We start from the raw sequence: 24,970 nt of genomic DNA, 5'->3' as shown, positions 1-24,970 counted from the left end.
TGATTGCATTTGTTCCCGTTTTTTTTTTTTTTTTTTTTTTTTTTTTTTACTTCAAAATAAGATATGTGCAGTGTGCACAGGAATTTGTTCAGAGTTTTTTTTTTTTTTTTTTTACCTATAATCTGGCCCTCCAACGGTCTGAGGGACAGTGAATTGCCCCCCTGTTTAAGAAGTTTGAGGATGCCTCTAACACTTATAAGTCTGGTCTGATTCAAAAGGGCATCTCCTGACTCTGGGGACAAGCCACTCATCCATGCTCTCAAGATGAGGAATCTCGGTTTGACAGTCCCTGGGGACACTGGATCTCATCCCTATTAGACCCCTTCACTGTAATCCTCCCGTTATTAACCATTTCCCCTTGTGTCATCTGATTCCCATGCTTATTTATTCAAGAAAGGATATAAAATGTGTCAGCCATAGTTACAACCCAATTCCTACTACTCTTTGTACCCTCTCCCAATGTACCCCAAACCCATGCAGTCATCCTAACACTTGATTTAGCCCACTGAGGACATCAATAGCCCTATCCAGTGAGAATCAGTTCCAGAAGACTGACCTTGGTCCCTATCATTCCCTTGAACAGGAGTTGAAATGTTAGGAGCCTAAACCTTTCCCGTCTCCCATCCCAGAACAAAAGTCCTACCTTGACTCACCCCAAGAGTTCCACTGGAAGGACCCTAGCCTGCTGAAACCTCCCAGAAAGCTATATAATCTTCCTCTCCCAATGATCAATATGAAAGCAAGCCTCCAATCATCATCATTGCAGCTGCCTTCTTTGCCCAGGTGGGTCTCAGTTCCTTTTTATTAAACTTGGCCTGAACATCTCCCAGTCTCATCTCTGGGTACACTGCCAACCCCATTTCAATTAATATTTTATTTATTTATTTTTATTTTATTTTATTTTTTTTTGTAGAGATAGAGTTTCACTGTACCACCCTGGGGTAGAGTGCCGTGGCATCACACGGCTCACAGCAACCTCTAACTCTTGGGCTTACGCGATTCTCTTGCCTCAGCCTCCCGAGCACCTGGGACTACAGGCGCCCGCCACAACGCCCGACTATTTTTTTTTTTTGTTGTAGTTTGGCCGGGGCTGGGTTTGAACCCGCCACCCTTGGCATATGGGGCCAGCGCCCTACTCACTGAGCCACAGGCGCCGCCCCAATTAATATTTTAAACATCAAAATGCACTTATGTCCTTTCACCCATCCATTCATCCATCCATTCATCCCAACTATCTGTACATTTAAATTTAACCCATCAGCCAGCAAACATTTACCTAGCCATCATTGAGTTTAATGCTAAGTTTAAATAATGGCATGAGTTTATTCATCAGTGTTACTGACCACAGGCACATTTTATAGATTGTTATAATGTCAATCACTCAGATGTTTGCAGGCATCCAAATATCAAGAATCACAAGTCAAGCCATCTGAACATTGAAGGTATTTCCCATTCTTACAGATGTCTTGCTATAAATAGAACCATAATCTAAAATAGTCAAAAATAGTCCAAAATAGTGGAGAGGAAAAATGAATCAATTTTTCATTTCAATTAATCATTCCTTAAGTATAGCATACAAGATAAAGATGAGTTTCTATTGTGCTCAATTATAAAGTCTCTAGAGAGTCAGGGGAAAGAGTAGTTGGTGCCTGATCTTTTTGTCCAGCTTCATTTTGGCATAATTGACAAAAATTGCATGCATTTAAGGTGTACAATGTCATAAATTTGTATATGTATACATTAACACAATTAATTTATCACATCTATCATCATATATAGTTACAATTTTTTAACTCTGATCTTGCAACAATTTCTTATTTTGTATGCTCAATATATTTTATATACTAAGTTTGCTTCACTTAAAATATGCCTTTGTCATCAACAAGGGTGATTATGTTTGCCCAAATAAGTGGATGAATTAGAGATGATATAAACAATATTGCTACCTGAGTTCAGGATAACGTTGAAAATAAAGAAGCTTCCCTCATAACTTTGCCAATGAAATATAAGTCTTCCACAAATATGAAGCTAGTTTTCTCTCAGAAGTTATTGAATAGTGACTGTACATAAGGAAGTGAGAAACTCACAACAGTATGGCAAGTGTTTTATAAAGTTAAAAGTATTTAATTTAAAGACCCATTTATTTTTCTGTATTTCTTATATTTCTGATGCCTTTTCTTACTCTTTGGTGTCTTTATAGTTTCTGTGTTGCTTTTTAACCTCCTAAGTTGACAAAATAAAATAGAAGCAAACCTATATCAATTCCCCCTTTTTAAGAAATGGACTGGTTTATAAAATTTAACAAAGGCATTATTAGAGTAGACAAAATAATAATTATTTTGGAATCAGAAAATATAGATTCTAGTCCTAGTTCTGCTATGTGTTTATTTGGTGACAAATTTGAGTTCCTTAGCTTCTCAATGCCTTAGTTTCATCATGTGTGAATGAGATAATCTTCTTTATGATGACTACATAGTGAATTGTCCTTATTGATCTTTTGTTTGGTTATTTTATTCTTTATGGAGTTGGGGGCATTGAAGTCTCCAACTGTTACTGTTGAGGTATCTATTTCTTTGTTCAATTATTCAATTGCTTTACGTATATTTGGCTTCTGTTGTTCGGTGCACGTACGTCTATAATTGTAATATCTTTTTTTTTTTTTTTTTTGTAGAGACAGAGTCTCACTGTACCACCCTTGGGTAGAGTGCCGTGGCATCACACGGCTCACAGCAACCTCTAACTCTTGGACTTACGCGATTCTCTTGCCTCAGCCTCCGGAGCAGCTGGGACTACAAGCGCTCACCACAACACCCGGCTATTTTTTTTTTGCAGTTTGGCCAGGGCTGGGTTTGAACCCACCACCCTCAGCATATGGGGCCGGCGCCCTACTCACTGAGCCACAGGCATGGCCCGTAATATCTTCTTAATAATTTGTCTCTTGTATCATTATAAGATGACATTTCTTGTCTTCAGTCACATGTTTCGGCTTAAAGTCTATTTTGTCTGTTATTAATACAGCCACCCAACTCTGTCTTGGTTAGTATTTTCCCTGTATATATTTTTTAATTTTTTTTTGTCCCTTGGTTATCCTGGTTTGTGATAAGAAATCATCTAGTAATCTTACCAAAGAGTCTCTATATATGACGAGTCACTTCTGTCTTGTTACATTCAAGATTTTTTCCATGTCTTTGGCTTTTCTAAGTTTATCATGATATGTTCTAGTGTGGTCCTCTTTGAAATTGTAATACTTTGAGTACATTAAACTTAAATATGTTGGGGCATGTATTTAACACTAGGGCAGAAAGGTTATAACTCTGCCCTAGCCATTACTTACTGCTTTTCATACCTAAATATCATTGAGATATTAGACATTAGGACCTTTCCCAGACGCACACATTTCTGTGGAGACATTCTTATCCCTGCTTATCACACATGAATTTCTAGTTTCCCAGGAATATATCCAAGCTTTACAAAAAGCTTGATATCTTTATTCCTTTGCTTTGACATCTTTATTCCCTATTGTGGCCATCAATAAAGTTTTGACATCTTTATTCCCTATTGTGGTCATCAATAAAGTTTTGTTTTGTTTTTCATTTTGTTGTCAGTTTTTTCTTTCTCTCAGCTCTTCTGGCAGCTATAATGTTAAACAAATGGTATTCATTACTTTCAAAAAATGTTCCCAGAAGAGGCTGTATTTACTAGGTGATCTTCAAATATTAGGTAAATAAAAAATAAGATTTATGAGTGAGTCTTTCTAGTGACTTGGCAGACAAGTAACTTAATGGCAATTCTTTGAGAATAAATCTTTGAAAGAGCTCTAGCCCCATACTAACTCCTCTGGTGGCAGCAAGCATACTTATTGTTACTATGATTTCAGACTATTGGTTTTCTTGGCTACAAGAGAGTCAGATAGATGGGAATAGATAATAGTACTATGAAGCTCACTGTACGTAGATTTGGTTGGTTTTCTTTCTTCCTTTTTTTTTTTTTGGTTGGTTTTCTTAAGTAAATGCTTCTGGGATTATTGTAACCATCATTAATTTCCAGAGCTCTTAAAAGTTAATTTTGAAAACTTTTTTCAGTTTTACATCTGCTTTTATGTAGGAGAGGACATTCAGAGATCCTGATTCTTACATTCTCCTTGATGTCACATCCATTATGTTGGATTTGACAAGGATAGAGAAAATAAAGATCTCAAGAATGGAAGAAAAATTACCCAATGTACTCACTCTTATTATGAAACTAATGTAGGACCTCCACATGAAACCTATAACCCAGTTACAACCTAAGAATAGGGAGAAGGGGGAAAGGGAGGGAAGGGAGGGGGGAGGTAGGTGGAGGGAGGGAGATTAATGGGATTACACCTGTGGTGCATCTTACAGGGGTATATGTGAATACTAGTAAATGTGGAATGTAAAGATCTTAGCAAAATAACTAAGAAAATGCCATGAAAGCTATGTTAACTAGTGTGATGAAAATGTGTCAAACGGTCTATGAACCAAGTGTATGGTGCCCCATGATCATACTAATGTACACAGCTATGATTTAATAAAAAAAAAAGAAACAAAAAAATAAAAAAATAAAAAAGAGAGTAAGGAAAAAAATAAATATAGCAATAAAAAGTTAAAAAAAAAGACATTAATTAGTACCTCCAGAATAGTAATAAGACTGGCACATTTTAAGAAAGCTACAAAATATGGATGATTTAAATTATGGATCTATGAAGAGAAAAGAGAAATAAATATAATAAATCCTTCATTGAAGGTATTTTTAGCTGAAGAGGAGGATGGTTTCCTGCCCCACAAAGTAAAGGAAACAGCCTGTGGTGATTCTAACATTATCCATATCTGAAGGTGGGAGGAAATTCAGAGGGTGATGACCACAAACTGACTGACTGGGTCCGACAAGAAGAATACCAGAAATGGGTATGATATACGCTTGGATAATGGAATACGACCTACATGTTGAAGATCTGGGGAAGGAAATGTGAGGAAACTACCTTAAAGGGAATAGAAAGCTATATCAAGAGAAGGCTATTTCTGAAACTGCAAAATTTACCATTTAGTTAACAAGAACTTGATACTTATAAAGTATACAAATAGGCCACCCTTCTAAGGCCTGGTCATATAAATGTGACTACAGGTCATCAGATTGAATTCAATCAAATGAGGATTGAGAGACTGAATTTCTGGTTGTTAGATGACATATCCAAGAATAAAAAAGGAAATAAAAGAAATGGAAATCAGAACTAGGTAAGGTGAAATGAAAATAAGATTCTAAAGAAAATGACCCATTTTCTTCCCCTAAGTTCAACTATTTACATCTCTATGTACTATTGTTTATATTTCACTTGATCTCAGCACATGACCAAGAAGCATACTGTTTATATTTCAGAGTAAAATTTATTTCTTGGTTCATTCCTTAAGAAACTAAGAAACAATATGTAAAAGGAAATTTGAAAATAGCAAATAATGATAAAACTTATTGAATTGCTTCGGTAATTTTTCTTGTATACATCTAAAAAAAGTCAGTACCAGTACATGAATAAAGTTTTACACTGGAGAACATCTGTGACAGTGTATTATATAGATACAAAATGTTGTTTCAAAATGATTTAAATGACAATCATCTTATAATGTACACCATAAGAATTTATGTCTTAAATCTATAATTTTAGTATATGTGATTATAAGCAAATAGCATTTAAAATAAAATAATACTTACCTGGAAAAATAAAAGAGAAAATAAAGATAGTAATCTGGGAAAAGAGAGATAATGAGAGTGGAGACAAAGTCAGAGATATTTTAGTGATAATGAAGGATGAATGAAATAGGTTAGTGAAAAGAAAGAAAAAATATAGGAAGGGAACATTAGAGTATTAACAAATTTGAAATAGATTTTATCAAAGACAGAGAGCTTTTATAAAACTATGAGGAGGGGCCATAGCAATATTACTGATTATAATCCTTAGAGTGAAAATACAGAACCCTATATATTTTAACATGGTTTTAAAATTATACTTTGAGAGGCAGCAGGCAGAGAGTAGGTTAAATTATCCAAAGTACCTGTTCCAGAATAATTTGTTAAGATTAATAAATTAACAGGGCCACAAATTTGATTTGGTGAATGCACATGGAGCAGTGAGAATCACATAATCATTTATTCTATCCCTCTCATATTACATATGGCAAGAGGGAAAAGAACTTGCACAAGACCACTCAAGACAATGGCAGAAACATGGGTGGCCTCTGTACCTCAAGGTAGAAAATTGTCATAGTTCTCATTATTTAATTTTAGAATTAAAAATACACTTTGTCCTTCTCATCCACTGGACAGAAAGGTAGACCTCATAAGTATGCATAGAGTGGAAACTAAAACTTTTAATATGCACAGTATCTGAGGCTCTGCTGTGCTTTCAGCTCTTATGCCTCTTTGCTTCCATTTCCAGATGGCAATACAACACAACTCATAGGAGATGTGTGTGCCCTTGCAGGTGGCCTGAAGCCCCAGATGGATATACACTGGATCTTTATGCTTCTCCAGCTCGAGTACTTGTGCAGCAATTTATTATGAATTGATGAAATACAGAACCAAGTTGTCACATTTAGGGTTATACAGACAACAGTTACTGTTGGGTGAAAGAGGAAGATGGACACTAAAGAGGAATGATTTTATAATACTAGCATTCTTAGAATTTTCTAGCCTGTGGGAAAGTCTGAAAAAAGCCAATCTTGAGATCAGACCTCCTTTAGGTCCTCTGGCTCTACATACAAAAAAGTGGCCTAATAAACTCAGTTACTCTGAGGGATTGAGGAAAAATGTACTTCTCTTCCAGGTAACTGACACCGACTAATACATTTCTAGGCAAGAACAGGAGATAACTCAAAGAAATATCTCTCTAAAGTAGATTTCAGGTATAGATGTGTGAGATATTTGCAGGTAAGAAGTTCTCTTGTAAATTGATTTTGAAGCAAAGTAAAGGTGGCTTTATTTGGTGTAACTTCTTGAGCCAGTGTGTTCAAGGGAGGAGAGATAAAGGTATGCCTTTTTTACTCTATCACTATTGCATTCACCGCCCATTCTTCTGCCACCTCTGCCCTAACTACTGAGGAAATATCTGAAGGGAAAGCCTTTTCTTGTGATTGAAGAGGAAGCCCTCTTGCCTGGTGATAATAGGAATGCAAATACAGTGTAAACTAACAAAAATGTTTGGAGCATACACCAGGAAAGAGTAGTAGTGTTTCCAGGTGTTTTGTGCTGAATCAAAGAGTCTTGTCTTTTATTATTCTGTCTTATAAAACACAACAAAACATACTTAAATATATTTTTAATCATTATGAAGTCAGACTTTTGTAATCAATTTCTCATTCATACAAATTCAGAAATGGCATGAGACAATCATGTTTTCAGCTTCTTCTATTGTGAAATATTTAATAACCTATGAAAAGAATTTGAGGAAGTATTAATTAAAGGAACAGATGGGTATGCTTATAATGTAATAGAATTATTTCTCCCCCTAAATCACCAATTTGCCACAAAAGTACTCAGCTGATAGAAGTAACTTCAATGAAATTCTACAGGAGTGATGGTGGAAATACATTTCTGCTTATATATTTTGTTTTTCCTACTCTACTCTAGTGGCTTAGTATTTTTACGACAGTCCTATGAGTTATAAAATTTGTGTTCTTATGAGATGGTGCAATTGAAGTGTTTGTAGCTTTTTGTAATTGTATTTGCCAATTTGACTTTAAATATTATTTGAGAGTTTTACTTGGTTAAACTTCATACGAAAGGAGGGGGAAAGAGGAAAAAAATAGACCTTTTGTTCTGATTAAATTTGTAAATAGCATATTCACAGCGGGTTGGAACAGAAATAGCAGGGTTCTTCAGAAACTGAAGAGTTTAGATTAAGATCATGGCTAGGCAGCACCTGTGGCTCAAAGGGGTAGGGCGCTGGCCCCATATGCCAAAGGTGGCAGGTTCAAACCCAGCCCCAGCCAAAAACTCAAAAAAAAAAAATCATCGCGTTTACCTCCCCAAAACATCCATTGGTGCCACAAACTCTGTGCTGGAGGAATAACTGGGAGGCATTTCTCATGATCGTAAGGTCTCTTTTCATCTTTTGATTACTAAGCTACCAATAAAGGTGACTTATAATTAAAAGTACTTATATCAATGCAATACTTATAAAATTCTTGAATGAAATCCTTCATTCTGTATATTTTTCCCATTTCAAAGTATTATGATGTCATCTCTGAAGTATTTCCTGAAGATAAAGAGATGGTAGAAGACCAAGGCTACAACATGATCCATAACAAAGCTGTGTTGAGAGAATGTGTATAATGTATAAGGCAGCAGCTCTCTACTCCTGACAGGCATCAGAAATATCTGTGTACCTTTCTAAACATGAAGGGTCTGGGATTCCATGCCTTACCTCCAAAGGTGGAGCTCTAGGCATCTATCTCTTCCCAACATTTCATTGGGCATTCTGATATATGCCACAGAGAACTATTGGTGCAATATTTCTGCCAGGCATATTCAAGGCCTTTCTTTTGAGTAGCTGAGATGACTGATCAATGGTAGATTTTACAAGATCGTCATTTTAAGAATTTGTCCTTTTGCTAACTATCAGTGCAGACCAGCAACAAGCATGTATGGAACATCAGTTGTCTTCAAAAATAATGTTGGGATTCTTTTTAATACATGGTCTCACTGTTATCCAGGATAAAGAGTGGTTTTGTAACCATAGATTGCTGCAACCTCCAACTCCTGGGCTCAAGTGATTCTCCTGCCCCAGCCTCCCAACCAGCTGGCTCTGCAGGCACAACTTCAAGGCCCACCTATTTTGGGTGGGATGGGGAGGAGAGATGGGGCCTTGCTATGTTGCACAGGTTGGTATCAAACTCCTGGGCTCAAGTGATCATCCAGCCTCAGCTTCCCAAATTACTGGCAGTACAGGTGTGAGTACCAGGCTAAAGTTAGAATTTTAAATGAAATTTTTCATTTAAAATTTTACTTGTTTTATGAGTCAGAGTCAATATTGTTGTCCCCTACTTTGGTAAAGATAGTTTTTGTTGTTGACTCCTTACTTATAACTAGTTTCATTGAAAATTCTTCTGAGTTTTGTGTGTTTCTAATACTTTCCTGTAAAGATAAAGGGATTTGCACATTTGTTTAAAAAAGACCATACTGAAAACATTCATTTTAGCAATTTCTGATAAAAGAAAAAATAAGCCCTGATTTTAATTTACTATTGATTTTATCAAACATTTATGCTTTAGTTTATGAAACAGTATCACAATTCCTTTCCTCTAATAACACAATTTACAATCGCCAAAATGTGGAAACAGCCTAAATGCCCACCAACCCAGGAATGGATTAACAAGCTGTGGTATATGTATACCATGGAATACTATTCAGCTATTTAAAAAAATGGAGACTTTACATCTTCGTATTAACCTGGATGGAAGTGGAAGACATTATTCTTAGTAAAGCATCACAAGAATGGAGAAGCATGAATCCTATGCACTCAATTTTGATATGAGGACAATTAATGACAATTAAGGTCATGGGGGGGGAGGAAAAGCAGAGAGAGGGAAGGAGGAAAAGGGGTGGGGCCTTGGTGTGTGCCACACCTTCTGGGGGCAAGACATGATTGCAAGAGGGACTTTACCTAACAAATGCAATCAGTGTAACCTGGCTTATTGTACCCTCAATGAATCCCCAACAATAATAATAAAAAAAAGATATTTACAAATCTCAAAAAAGGGAAGTCCAAAATATCCAATATACAGTTCCTATGCCTTAGTTTTTGCAGTATTTCTCTACAAAAGACCTAGAATTACATAATATTTCTATATTAACTCTCTGAGCTGTACAAATTATGATTTTTGATATATTATTGGACAAGTTCTGGAACATAGTAGTGAATGTTCTTGTCCCTCCTGAGGGCTCTACAGATCTTCATGGACAAAATGTTGTTAGTGATCCATTTGTTCACCAGGTGAATGTTGCTCTAGTGTTTCCACTGTACATAAGATTCATAGATGAATTTCTGAGCATCACTTAAAGCCTGAATAATACACATGAGTTCATAGTCTGTGACAATTTGGGTTATATCCTTACTCTTCTACAAATTGGGTACACCAGAGAACCCCAGTAAATCTGCCACACACAGCAACTTTACCTTTGTCACATCTTTTGTTTTTAGATCTAGGAATTTCTTTTGACTAGAATTTTGTCTTTGTTCAGTCCACTTCCACTTCCATCCAGGCCTTTCTAGAATAGGTGAGTTCTGCTGGTGTTCATAGTTACTAGCCTACAGTTTCGTTTCATGGTGTCCTAGAATCTTAATAGCCTCTATTCACTCCTTCTGAAAACTTCTCCATGTATCAACTGCCACCCATTTTGAATTCCTGGTGGCAGGTTCTGCCTAGATAATTCAATAATGGGCAGAGATGAGCTCTTTCTTATTACATGTATTACCAACAGGAGAAATTATGCCTTTGCTAACTTTATATTTTCCTATCCCATTCATGTAGTCTTTGGCCAGCTTAAACAATCTGAGGTGCGTGTTGGTGATAGGATTAGAGGAACAACAATCAAGAAGAGCTACTCCTGTCTTCTCTGAATTTTTCATGGTAAGAATTTGAAGTTTTTACAAAGAAAATTCTTCAAATCTGTAATTTTTTGCAAGGTCGGGTATTGGAAACATTCCAACCGGCACTTAAACAGTTTTCTCTAATGTGGGCTAGACAAGTGGCTCCATATCCAAATTGAAACTCAAAGTTTTCAGTTCTACTGAAATAATTAAGGAATTAATACTCCTTGCCCCAAACTTGTATATGACCTTTTCTTAGTGACTGTTGCATTCAACCCTAAAGACCTCAGAATCTTGGATTTCCATTTTTCTGGAACAAAATAAAAGTGTGCTGGGTTGACTATCATAGGAACTGGTTCTTTATTTTCCATTTTGATAAAAATATTGAAATTTTTACATTGTAGGAAGATAAACAGAAATGTGAACTTATTTTTCCAACATAAATGTAATGAAAGAATTGGGCCATTCTGGAACAATTTAGGTAATAATGGCTAGTGATTATTTAACAAATAATGAAACCAATCTCAAAACCAACATTTATCATCTTGCTAGCATGCTTATTAGAAATTTCATAATATAGGGTGGCGCCTGTGGCTCAGTCAGTAAGGCGCTGGCCCCATATACCGAGGGTGGCAGGTTCAAACCCAGCCCCGGCCAAACTGCAACCAAAAAATAGCCAGGCGTTGTGGAGGGCGCCTGTAGTCCCAGCTGTGGCAAGAGAATTGCTTAAGCCCAGGAGTTGGAGGTTGCTGTGAGCTGTGTGAGGCCACGGCACTCTACAGAGGGCCATAAAGTGAGACTCTGTCTCTACAAAAAAAAAAGAAATTTCATAATATAAACTTAATTATGTCAAAGATGTGGGATTTCTTGTTCACCCCTGAAATATCACTATACAGAGCAGTGTTAGGCTGATAATAGTAGTACACTTAATACATATTTTTTGAACAAATGCTGAAGAAGTAGTCACTTTATGTTTTGAGGAATATTTTTAAATAATAACATGATCAGTGATAGGATAAATAATTTAGATACAAATATTGCTTCTCTTTCCTGGCTTTCAGTTTCCTCATTAAATCAAGTTGGCTTGGACTAGTCAATCTCTAAAGTTCCATGCAGCTCTGGCATTCTATGGCTTTCTGTATCTGTAAAACCTCTATCCCAGAGAAAGGAAAGTACAAAGCAAGGGCCATGCCCTGTGGAATGTAGCAAAGGTAGAGGTATAAATTCCATTGTTTGGTAAACTTCAGCCATATATATTTCCCTACTGCATTAGGAAAGAAAGCAGGAGCTCATATTTTGTAGAAAAACTCTTTTCTAAGTTTAAACCTCCCACTGTGAAGCACAATGTCCTAGACTGACACCTGAAAATAACACGTACTGGTTATAATATGTTGATCATGTTTGTAAAATGTCCTCATATACAGGTGCCTTTTGGTATTCTCAAAGTGTTTTCATAAAGGGGAGAAAGGTGATGGGGAAGTGGGAAACACACTTTTTTTTATTTGAGGCAGTGTCTCTCATTTTGTTGCCCTTGATAAAATGCCATGGCATCACAGCTCACAGCAACATCAAACATTTGGGCTCAAGCGATTCTCTTGCCTCAGCCTCCCAAGAACCTGGGACTACAGGTGCCAACCACAATGCCCAGCTATTTTTAGAGACGAGGTCTTGCTATGGCTAAGGCTGGTCTTAAACTGGTAAGCTCAGGCAATCCACCTGCCCTGGCCTCCGAGAGTGCTAGGATTATAGGCGTAAGCCACTATACCTGGCCTGAAACACACTTTAGAAAGTACTTTATTATGATAGTACAAATCAAGTGTCCCCAAAATGTTTTGATAATATATACTTAAAAACACTTGAGCACATACTTTGAATAGGTTATAATTATTTGTACCATAATACTATTAATTTTGACATTAAATATAAGTAAAATGTATTTCTTTTTTATTTATAAATAAAAATATGCACACGTAAAAATTCTAGTGTTTTCTTCCCATACCCCAAAAGGTCATCTTATGTAATTCCTGTAGGTGCTCATACCCTACTTTAAAAATTGCTGATTTAAAGGGCATGTTCAGGGGTCAAAGCATGAGGGCAGACCAGAAGGATCTTTCAGCTGAGCTCTTCTAGTAGGACTGGGGACAAAAATGGCCATACCTTGTGTGGGGACTTTACCTGGAGTTGTAGATCAGGGAGCACAGCAAGTTGCAGTGTGATCTGGAGAGGTAGAGATATGACTCATTAGGCAAGTGATTGGGAGCTTGCAGGAATGGCCAGTCATCTTCCGCACAGAGGTCCAGAGACCAGAGGAAGCACTTCCACAGTTTTTGGTATTGGGGGGAAGTTATGCATTGAGTGGAAACCTTGGAAGAGTAAGTGGACTTGAATAGTATACAGCACCCAGATTTGAGTACCAGTCAGAGTGGATTTGTCATCAGTTTGGTGGTTGGCAAGGCAGCCATACTGGGAAGATCATGGCTACCAGTGGGCTGCAATTTGGGGAAGGTCATGACAACGTCATGAGAGTAGGCCTCTTATCAGGGGCCTAAAGCACTGTTATTTTAGCTTCATCTGCTGTGATCACACCTCCACTCTAGGGACAGGTTGTGTGACTCCTGCACCTCATGAAATGGTAAGGATACAGTAGAAAGTATCAAAAATAGATTATACCAATCTTATTTTCAGATACAAGCAAATTTAAAGCAACTGAAGTTAAGAAAGACAAAGATGGACACTACTGGTCAAGGGAATAATACAATAAGAATTCATTACAATTTTAAATATTTATGCACCCAACTTAAATACTCCCAGATTTATAAAACAGATCTTGATTGGTCTGGCAAATGATATCCCATAACACCATAATATCTAGGGACTTTAATACCCCTCTGACAGATCTGGACAGATGCTCTAAACAGAAACTAAATAAAGATACAAAGGACTTAAATATAACCCTAGAACGAATGAGACTAATAAACATATACAGAACATACCATCCCAAAGCTAAAGAATATGGATTTTTCTCATCAGTCAATGGAACATCCTAGGATACAAACCAAACTTTGGAAAAATTTTTAAAAATAGAAATTATACCTTGTCTCTTCTCAGACCACAAGGCAATAAAGGTAAAACTCAACTCAAACAAAAATGTTCATCCCTACACAAAGGCATGGAAATTAAACAACCTTCTGCTGAATGATAGTTGAGTTCATGGAGAGATAAAAGAAGAAATTGTTAAATCCCTCAAACAGAACAACAATGAAGACACAAGTTATCAAAACTTGTGGGATATACCAAAAGCAGCAAATTTTCAAAAGGAAAATTTATTGCATTAGATGCCTACATTTGAAAAACAGAAAGAGAATACATCAACAAACTTATAAACCACCTTATGGAATCGGAAAAAGAAGAAAAATCTAATCCCAAACCCAGAAGAAGAAAAAAAATAACCAAAATTAAATTAAAGATTAATAAAATTGAAAAGAAAAGTATCACTCAGAAAATTAAGGAAACAAAAACTTGATTTTTTTTCAATATGGAACACTTCATGAATTTGTGTGTCATCCTTGCACAGGGGCCATGCTAATCTTCTCTGTATTGTCCCAATTTTAGTATATGTGCTGCTGAAGTGAGCACTAAAAAGTTGATTTTTTGAAAAAAGAAATAAAGGGTATGTTCAGAATCCACCACTCTAGATGTCAAACTCTACTTCTAGATAAAATAAGACCTCTGAAAGCTACATACTTGATCTGAATTTCTCAGCCCAATTCCCATCATTTTTCCGTTACACAAAGCAAATTATCACTATGTCTCTACAAGCTCCAGGATCATATTTGTTTAGCTTTAAGTATATAATAATGTTCTAACAAGTCTCAATATTAAATTTCATTGGTTTGTCTTATTAGTATGTGTCCCTGAACTAAGCACTGTAGCTTGGGAATAGAAAAGGAAAATGAAAAATATTTGACCAAAATTTGTTACATGCTCACTCCTGAAGACAATGGATAAGCCGGTGGCCTTAGGAAGGAGAGAGGAGGGGATAAGAGAGGGTAGTGGAGGGAGGGCATTTGACGGGGTCTCATCTAATGTACACAATGCAAGGGTACATTTTGAAACAACTAAGATTATATTATAAATGTCATAGCACAAAAATAAGTAAGTGAGGTGCTTATGTTAATTAGTTTTATTTAAGCATTCCACATTATATATCAAATCATCGCATTGTGTCCCATAAATGTATACAGTTATGATTAAATAAAAATTATGTTAAAAAAAAGAATGGAAAGAGTGTTTCATAAATTAAAATCCAAGCACTCTTACCTGAAAAAAGAACAATAGTGGTAAGATATTTTAAAAACTGTCCATGACATTTGTTTTGCTTCTTTCTGCCAGAAAAAAAAAAAAAGAAGTTATTGAAGATGTCATATTTCACATTTTACTTTGGCTTCCAGAAAGCTGAGAACAAGATTTTGTGCTACAATTCCACCCCTAGCCCAGGTTTTCTGGATGCTCTTCAGTTGTTCTAATTCACTTTTACCTTCCTGATTAAGCCACACACTCATCCATGCCAAACACATACATTATCCTGTTGTCTTTTGAGTAATGTCTTTGTAGTATCCTATTTTCTTTGTCCAATTTATTTAAAACTGAGTCCCTTTTGAAACTAATTAGGTTATAAATTAAGTGGTTAACAATATTTCTACATGATCTGATAACACCTTGACTAATCAAAGAAGAGGACAGTCCCAGGTCAGTGGGAGAAGTACATAATGCTGAACTCTAAAATTTCAAGACTCAGACCATTAAGTGTCAAGTACTAAGATGGTCTCTTTTAACTTTTACTGGTCCTTAACTTTGGGTGTTGTCTCAATATATTGGAATAGTAGATTCTTTGTCCTGAATGTATTTGTCAAGGTACTAAACAAGGATCTAAGATCAAGCTCTCTGAAAGGACTTTGTATGGGCAGGGCCAGCATTGCTTATGGCCCTGGCATAGTTTGCCATTAACATGATGTGATTTGATTATAACTGGGTTGTAGATTTCATATGAAAGCCATAAATTAGTTTCATAGTAGGGATGAATACTTTTTCTTCCATTCTTGAGATACTTTACTAAGAAGAATATGTTCCAGCTCCATTCATGTAAACATGAAAGAGGTAAAGTCTCCATCTTTGGGAGGGAGGGGGAGGATAGGTGGAGGGAGGGATTACACCTATGGTGCATCTTACAAGGGTACATGTGAAACTTAGTAAATGTAGAATATAAATGTCTTAACACAATAACTAAGAGAATGCCAGGAAGGCTATGTTAACCAGTGTGATGAAAATGTGTCAAGTGATCTATAAAACCAGTGTATGGTGCCCCATGATCACATTATTGTACACAACTATGATTTAATAATAAAAAAAAAATGATGTGATTTGAGTGACACTGAGAAAAACCTATCTAGTATACACAGAGAGTTACTTATCAGATTTGAAGAATGTCATGATTTTCTCAATCTGTGTAACTAACAATCTTCTTTTTCTTATGGCTCCCTGAAATGTCACCAATAGTTACTTATAGATGTTAATTAAGCATTAACCCCTCTCTGAGAGCCTCTTAAAATTCACAGATCCTTAAGAGGATTAATTCCTTTTTTCTCAACTTTAATACAAAGGAATTTAATTTATTTTCCTCCATCGCAAAATGGAATCCATGTCCTTCTCTCTGCATTCCTCTTAAGACAGTGCTTACCAGCATACTAAAACTCAGCAAGGATTGACAAAAGGAAATAATCAGGTGTTCATGGTCACTGTTATGAATCACTCATGCCCTTTTTTTCTTTCTGTCTCACTTCACTTTGAATGTTTCCTTACTGTCACAAATGGATTAAGACTATACCAAAACATGTAGGTGACTGGCAGAATTAATTTGAAAGATTTACAAAATATTATTCTCTGTGTGTGTGTGTTTAATGGTGATTTGAGCACTGCTTAGAGGAAACTGAAGAAAGACAACAAAAAGACAAAAAAGACAACAACACCTCTTGGTATTTCCTCTACCACCTCTAATAATTTAGTAGTCTCAAACTTGAAAATGCTATTCAGAAAAACAAAAGACCTGCATTTAAAGGATTCATGATGGAAAATGTTAGGGCTCATTAAATATTCACTGTGTTTTTCTGTATTTCTCAATTTGCTCTGTGTTTAGATTGAGCTAAATGACTAGTTCTAACCTGGACATAGTTGAAGTCTTTTATTTCTGTCCTTAAGTAGTTAAGAACCAGTGTGCCTACTCCATCTTTTCCATCACCTTCTATGGCAACCTTGGAGGTCACATGTTTTAGATGGTGTAGCTACATGATGGCAGAACATCATCAATAAGCCTAGGTTTATGATTTTGTGAGCAGAACCTTCCCACCCCACCACCAATGTCAACCCACATTAGCCACTTAATATAAAAATAATAATAAAAAAAACATTGCAGTGCTAGTACATCCACCATCTTTAGAGGGTAGTTTACATTAACTTGCTGTTATTTAACCTTGCCCTAGAAAAAGGTCCTACTGAAAAAGACATCCTTATTAGCGCATTGCATACATCTCTGATATTAGAGAGTTTCTCTCTCTCTCTGCCTTTTGAAATTATATATACGTATGTATATATATGTATGTAAATATATAAATACATACTATATAATATATAATGTGTAAAATATAATGTATAATATATAATGTAATATATATTATATATGTAATATGTATGTGTATATACATATGTGTATAAATATTAAATATGCATATATTAAATATATATATTATATACACACACACACATTTAATTTAAGGCATTGTATTGTGAGGTCTGTAATTCATTGACAAGATTTACTGACCAAATTAACCCATTTACTACTACTATTCATCTAGGAGAATTAAGGAATGTGAAGAAAACAGACATAGAATAGGCAAGTTTGTTGGGAGATGATGTGAAAGGGAAACTTGGCACGTAGTGCAGGACAGATCTGTGATGAGCAATGTTGGGCTGCACTCTGCATCAGAGCAAGACCAGGCTCATGCAGAGCAGGCCCACGTCTCCAGGGATGAGGCAGCCTTTTAAGGTGCCTCTCTTGCCAGGGTCGGCTTGTGCTGTGACCCTGGAGGTGGGAGCCCCAGCTAGCTAGAAGAGGGGCTCAAGCAGCTGCAGGGGTAATGGGAAAAAGCTCCAGCAGTGCCGCTGCTACCACCAGAACAAGCCACGGCCTGTCCTGCCCTCCAGGGAGGCTGTGCCTAATGGGGACATGTACAGCCTCAGCCCCTGGCTTCTCTGCTGCCTGGCCAGGGGAGACACGCCACCCTGGCTCCCAGCTTCTCTCCTGACAGCTGGGGCTAGAATGGCTGGGCCTAGAATAGCTGGGCCTGAGAGACTCCCTCCCCGCCCCTCCCAGCTTCTGTCCTTGATAAGACCAGAGACTTAGGGGTGTGGCAAGGGGGTGGGGAGTAGGAACCAAGTTATTGACTAGGTACTAGTCCCCAGTAGGAACAGATAGTGAGGAGCCCGTAGTGACCTTACACTGACCTGGGCCCATTGGGTCCATTATCTTTTAATTAAACTTACAAATTTCTACCTCCATGGGTTCTTTGGGCATGGTCAAGAGAGGACACATACATATTAGGAAGTATTGTTATATAATCCCAACCTATCATTTACCTCAAAGGCGGGAGGAAATAGCCAATCCTGTTAAGGGAAAGGTAGGTCAAAATAGCTTGGTTAGCCTATAAAAGATGGTGTGAGTTCAGACTTGGGGTCTCTTCTCCACTAGAAGAAAGGAGCCCCTCTGGCCCTTGAAATGTATTCTCCTTATGCTTTGCATGCTTTGTTCTGCAATAAATGCATGACCCTGATCATTGCTTTGTGTTTATGATCACTCCATCATCAGCTACACACCAGTGCTCATTCTTGCCACTGGGAGCCAAGAATCAGGGAACAATCCTCCTCCAATCCTTGCTGGGATCTACCAGCAAGAGAAAAACAGCTGATGGCTGTGGATACTCTGGGGAAAGTATGAGGAGGAACATTTACTGTAAATGAGGACAAGAGTTAAACTGTAGAGTGTACATTGGTGGGGATCCTCATTTTCCTTTTTATCCCTTTTCTTTAACTTTTACACTAGCATATTTCCTTCTTTGTTTCCTAGATGGCTGAAAGAGATCTATGGGAAAGGCTTGGTCTAAGTGGGACTTGAAGTCTGCTTTACATGTCCTAGAAACTATGAATTTCACAGCAGAGAATAGATCACCTTCTCTGACCATAACAGAGTTATCAGGGTATGATTACTATTTTCTTCTTCTCTCAGAAAAAAAAAAAAAATACATGGTAAAATGATTGAAATGCTGCAGGTAGATTTCATTTCTTATTTTAATATGAGGAAACATTGTTGAAATAACACAAATGGGCTTTGTAGGGATAACCAGAAAAGTCTAACATCTATACGTTAATTGTGGAGTAGCCAGTGTTGAAAGTGTAATGTATGTTTTTCCCATAATAAAGAAATTCCAGCAGGGAACCTGGGATACAATAAAGTTGATGTGGAAATTTACATCTAAAGCTATAGGTGCCAGTCACTTCTTGGAGAATTTGCTGGCCCAGACGGGCCAAACCAAGGAATATACTTAGCTTCTTTGTTCATAGAGGTATTACTATGTATTCTATTCTGTGTAGTATTTTTAAAGTTACCAGGGGTACACTAGTCTTTTAATGGTGACAAGTATCATCTATAATAGTATTTTTCAAACTTTTAAAAAAACTCACAGCACACTTAAATCTATAGTTAAACTTCTGTTTAACTCATAGTTAAACACACTGAAATTATGTTTATCAAAAAAGAGTAAAAATATACCTACCGTGCTTTGATTTTTTTCAAAAATAATTTAATTAATGACCTTTAAAAGTTTTTGCAACATGCTCAAGATCTTCTCATGACAACCAGTGTGCCATGGCACACCAGTTGAAAATCACTCATCTATAAGGTCAAGTCCCATAACTAAGCATAAAAGCCTTTCACTATCTGGCTCCAGCTGACCACTCTGTCCTCATTTACAGTCACTCCTCTCTGCATCCAAAACTCAAGGTACATGAAACTACTTATAATTACCTTAATATAGGTTTGGGACTTTTTCTATTTTTCTCTCCAGCTATAATCCCCCCCTTCTCAGACCTACATTTTGCCCCAAAGAGATTTAACTCTATCTAAAACATTAGTGAGCTCTCTTGCCCATATCTTTCTGTTCGTTTCAGCCTCATGGGAAAACCAACAGGAGAGAAGGAAGAGAAACAGTGAGATCAAAATGTATGATATATGTATACATGTATTCTTCCAGCTGTCTTTTAATTAGTTAACTGTTACTATGTAACATAACACCCAAATCCCAGTAGCTTGAAATAACTACCATTTATTATGGCTTACATATTTACACGTTAGATATGGTTCAGCTTATATAGACTGAGTGAGTGGGTGACTTGCTTGCTGATTGCAAGTTTGTGAATCATCAAAGGAAGTTCAACTCTTTTTGCCTCATCTTCCTTGGACCAGAAGACCAGGCTTGTCAGGGAATGTTTTTCCTCTGCTAATAGCAGAGGCACAAGAAAGCAAGTGTTTTCAAGCCTTGGCATCACATCTGTTAGTATTCCATTGACCAAAATTAGCCACATTCCTAAGCATAAAGTCAATGGGCAGGGACGTTTTCTACAATTTTGATGGGTGTGTTTGAGAGATTAGAGATACACTCAAAGGTGAGGACTAGGGGTCTTTAATAATGCACTCACTATCATTCTCCCTGAAATTTTCCTTTGGCTTAGTTGGGTGCTGATAAAATGATTAATAACTGGCTGTCAAATGCTACTTACCACGGCAGACTTAAAGCAACTAACAGGTCATTGAATACAGAACTCAAAGAGATGCTAACAATTTGCTCTCACAAGCTTCTATAAGCGGCTGTAGCACATTATTTCTGTGGCTGGTAACATTCTTCAGTCAAAGGTCATCTTTTTTTTAAGGTAGCCTTCACATTACTCTTTTTTTCTAGGTTCTAGTAACTATTTTCTATTTTCAATCCTTTAGGTCTGGTATACTACATTCTCCCTTGTGATTTTTCAACATCTTACCCACATCTTTATAAATAGCTATTTTATTAAATTCTATTAACTATTCAAAATAAGTCTATCATTTCTGAACTCTATAACAAAGTTCTCTTTCTTTTCTATGCTGTACCTTGGCCACATGGTGCCTCATGTCAGCAACAGTCTACCCATTCTCCTTCCCTTGGCAATTTTCTCTTCTTTTTTATTTCAGATTAATATGAGAGTACAACTGATTAGGATACATTATTTACATTTGTTAGGTAAATTTCAAGTTGTAGTTGAGCTGTTTACCTGGGAGGGAGTTATGCTGTATACTCTTCCATTGTACCCATTAGGTAAGAGCTTACCAATTCCCCTCCCTCATCCCCCTGCCCTTCCTCTTCTCTTCCCACCCCCGTACTTTAATTTTTTTTTCATATAGTTGTTTATATATTGGTCTCATATTAGTATTGAGTACATTGGATACTTGCTTTTCCATTTTTGTGATACTTTACTAAGAAGAATTTTCTTCAACTCCATCAAGGTAAATACAAAAGATGTAAAGTCTCCATATATTTTGTGGTTCAATAACATTTCATGATATATATGTACCACAGTTTATTAATCCATTAATTTTCACTAGAATATTCTCTTCAACTGAGTTCACAATTGCTAAGAAGTGGAATCAACCTAAGTGTCCATTAAGACATGGATGGATTAATAAACTGTGGCAATTTTCATTTCACTAATCAAGCCTCCTACTCCTATACATTATCTGAGTAGACTTCTTTGAATTGTGCCTTCTTCCCCTCCCCCCATGACCTACCCAGTTGTTAACCACTCTTAACCCCATATATATATTCTCTCTCTCTCTCTCTCTCTCTATATATATATATATATATATATATAAAATAGTAAATTGCACATGAACTTTATAGACACCCTTTATATGGTAACCACCAAGAAAATTGCTGTAAAATATATATAAAGGAAAATGGAAGGGAATAAAAACATGGTATTAAAAAATAAAAATAAACAACTAAACATAAGGAAAGGCAGTAATGGAAGAAATGAGGATTATGGGGGGAAAATAACAAAATGGCAAACATAACTCCTATCAGTAATTATTTACATATAAATGAATGAGTTAAGTTTTCTAATCAAAGGCTTAAACTGGAAAAGAGAAAAATATAATGATCATACAACTATATAGTATCAATAAGAGATTCACTTTAGATCAAGGGATCTGTGATAGGCTGACAATGCAACGAAGGAAAAATATATTCCATGAAAAGAGTAAACAAGAATGAGTTGTTTTTATGGCTATATTAATATTAAAAATATACTTTAATTCAAAAAAGTTACAAGAGAAATTATGTACATTTTAATAAATAAGTCACAGAGTCATCAGTCTGGCCAAAGTTAAAATAATGGAGAATACCTTATAAGCTGTGAGATGAAAACATCAATTAACTCACAAAGGAAAACACAACAGACTTATGACAGGCTTCTCAACACAAACTTTATTAGCCATATGGGTTTGGGTATCATTTTTAGTCTAATTGAACACAATAGTGGACAAATAAAAATTTTGTATCCTACAAAGTTGTTTCATAAGCGAAGGATAAATAAAATATTTCTTTGACAAGCAATCACAAACAGAATTTATCTTCAGTATATTCGCCCTACAAGACATGCTTAAAAGTGCTTTCTACATGGAATGCAACAATCAATATCGAACAGAGTGAAAACATCCCAAAATTAAAACTCACAGCTATTATAAAAAAGTGACATAAATGAGAAAAAGGCACAACTAGGTAACAATCAACACATTGAACTGAACAGTACCTCACATATCAATATTTTTTTGTTTTGTTTTTTATTTATTTATTTATTTATTTATTTTTATTAAATCATAGCTGTGTACATTAGTATGATCATGGGGCACCATACACTTGGTTCATAGACCGTTTGACACATTTTCATCACACTAGTTAACATAGCTTTCGTGGCATTTTGTTAGTTATTTTGCTAAGACCTTTACATTCCACATTTACTAGGATTCACATATTCCCTTGCAAGATGCACTGCAGGTGTAATCCCATTAATCCCCCTCCCTCCACCTACCTCCCCCCTCCCTCCCCTCCCTTTCCCCCTTCTCCCTATTCTTAGGTTGTAACTGGGTTATAGCTTTCATGTGAAGGTCCTACATTAGTTTCATAATAAGGGTGAGTACATTGGGTACTTTTTCTTCCATTCTTGAGACACTTTACTAAGAAGAATATGTTCCAGCTCCATCCATGTAAACATGAAAGAGGTCAAGTCTCCATCTTTTTTAAGGCTGCATAATATTCCATGGTGTACATATACCACAATTTATTAATTCATTCGTGGATCGATGGGCCCTTGGGCTTTTTCCATGACTTAGCAATTATGAATAGGGCTGCAATAAATATTCTAATACAAATATCTTTGTTATGGTGTGATTTTTGGTCTTCTGGGTATATGCCCAGTAGGGGGATTACAGGATTGAATGGCAGATCTATTTTTAGATCTCTGAGTGTTCTCCATATCTCTTTCCAAAAGGAATGCATTAATTTGCATTCCCACCAGCAGTGCAAAAGTGTTCCCTTTTCTCCACATCCACGCCAACATCTCTGGTCTTGGGATTTTGTGATGTAGGCTAGTCTCACTGGAGTTAGATGATATCTCAAAGTAGTTTTGATTTGCATTTCTCTGATGATTAAAGATGATGAGCATTTTTTCATGTGTCTGAAGGCCATGCGCCTGTCTTCTTCAGAGAAGTTTCTCTTCAAGTCCCTTGCCCAGCCTGCAATGGGATCCCTTGTTCTTTTCTTGCTAATGAGTTTGAGTTCTCTGTGGATTCTTGTTATTAAACCTTTGTCAGAGACATAACATGCAAATATTTTTTCCCATTCTGAGGGCTGTTTGCTTGCTTTACTTACTGTGTTCTTGGCTGTGCAGAAGTTTTTAGTTTGATCAAGTCCCAATAGTGTATTTTTGAAGCAGCTTCAACTGCCCGGGGGGTCCTTCTCATGAAAAACTCGCCCAACCCAATTTCTTCCAGGGTTTTCCCTGCACTCTCTTCTAGTATTTTTATAGTTTCATGTCTTAGGTTTAAATCTTTAATCCAGTGAGAGTCTATGTTGATTAATGGTGAGAGGTGTGGATCCAGTTTCAGTCTTCTACAGGTTGCCAGCTAGTTCACCCAGCACCATTTGTTAAATAGGGAATCTTTTCCCCATTGAATGTTTTTAATTGGCTTGTCAAAGATTAAATAACGGCAATTAGCTGGATTCATCTCTTGGTTCTCTATTCTGTTCCAGACGTCTACTTCTCTGTTTTTGTGCCAGTACCATGCTGTTTTGATCACTAGCGATTTGTAGTATAGTCTGAGGTCTGGTAGCATGACCCATCAAGGGTATCCACATAGGGTCAGAAGAGATCAAACTTTCGCTCTTCGCAGATGATATGATTGTATATATGGAAAATACTAGGGACTCTACTACAAAACTCTTAGAAGTGATCAAGGAATACAGCAGCATCTCAGGTTACAAAATCAACATTCATAAATCGTTAGCCTTTATATATACCAACAATAGTTAAGTTGAAAAAACAATTAAGGACTCTATCCCATTCACAGTAGTGCCAAAGAAGATGAAATACTTGGGAGTTTATCTAACAAAGGACGTGAAAGATCTCTATAAAGAGAACTATGAAACTCTAAGAAAAGAGATAGCTGAGAATGTTAACAAATAGAAAAATATATCATGCTCATGATTGGGAAGAATCAACATTGTTAAAATGTCCATACTACCCAAAGCAATATATAATTTCAATGCAATCCCCATTAAAGCTCCACTATCATACTTTAAATATCTTGAAAAAACAATACTTCATTTTATATGGAATAAGAAAAAAACCTTGAATAGCCAAGACATTACTCAAAAATAAAAACAAAGCAGGAGGAATCACATATCAATATTCACACTGAAAGTTAACAGTCTTAATACTCAATTTAAAGCACATAGGCTGACTAAGTAGATAAAATAACACAACTCAAATATATGTTGTGTTCAAGAAACCTATTTACCACATTTTGCCTTATAAAATGTGCAACTCTATTTTTCAAATATTAAGGGAAAAATAAGAATGTGTATTATACATGGGCAGTAGTAATTCTGTATCTACATAATTTGTTACATAAAATTTTTGTACAATAATCTATTAATAAAAATTCTAAAATCCCTT

The 24,970-nt window shown here is 36.3% G+C and overlaps 1 non-coding gene across 1 annotated transcript; it reads right to left on the bottom strand.

Moving 5' to 3' along the window:
• Positions 1-14,129: 14,129 nt before the first annotated feature.
• LOC128578681 (U6 spliceosomal RNA) lies at positions 14,130-14,236 on the bottom strand. The gene has a single exon (XR_008377821.1). It is a non-coding gene; the product is annotated as a U6 spliceosomal RNA (small nuclear RNA).
• Between the last annotated feature and the right edge of the window lie 10,734 nt (positions 14,237-24,970).

The sequence above is a fragment of the Nycticebus coucang genome, chromosome X (assembly GCF_027406575.1).
Source record: "Nycticebus coucang isolate mNycCou1 chromosome X, mNycCou1.pri, whole genome shotgun sequence".
Classification (NCBI taxonomy): domain Eukaryota; kingdom Metazoa; phylum Chordata; class Mammalia; order Primates; family Lorisidae; genus Nycticebus; species Nycticebus coucang.
This window is presented reverse-complemented; position numbering and strand designations above follow the sequence as displayed.